Here is a 344-nt window from a genome sequence, read left to right on the forward strand (position 1 = left end):
GGGAACAGGCGAAGGATAAAAATTAATGACGACAATAATATTATTAATCGTAATAAGAGTGGTACGGATGAGCAGAATAATTATCCAAAATGAATACAAGTGATAAATAATATTAACAGGGATAGATAAGAATATAACAAGGATAACCGTATTTGAAATATCTATCTGTTACAAAACATAAAATCTTCGGATAGACAAGCGTATAATAGATAGAGATAAGTTGCCACCTGGCTACTGTTATGTGTTTTAACCTATACGTAAAATAGTATTCTATTTCATTATTCTTCTAAATTACTATTATAGGGTCTTCTAAAATGCAATTATTAATATTAAATATATGAAGG

The sequence above is a fragment of the Penaeus monodon genome, chromosome 28 (assembly GCF_015228065.2).
Source record: "Penaeus monodon isolate SGIC_2016 chromosome 28, NSTDA_Pmon_1, whole genome shotgun sequence".
NCBI lineage: Eukaryota > Metazoa > Arthropoda > Malacostraca > Decapoda > Penaeidae > Penaeus > Penaeus monodon.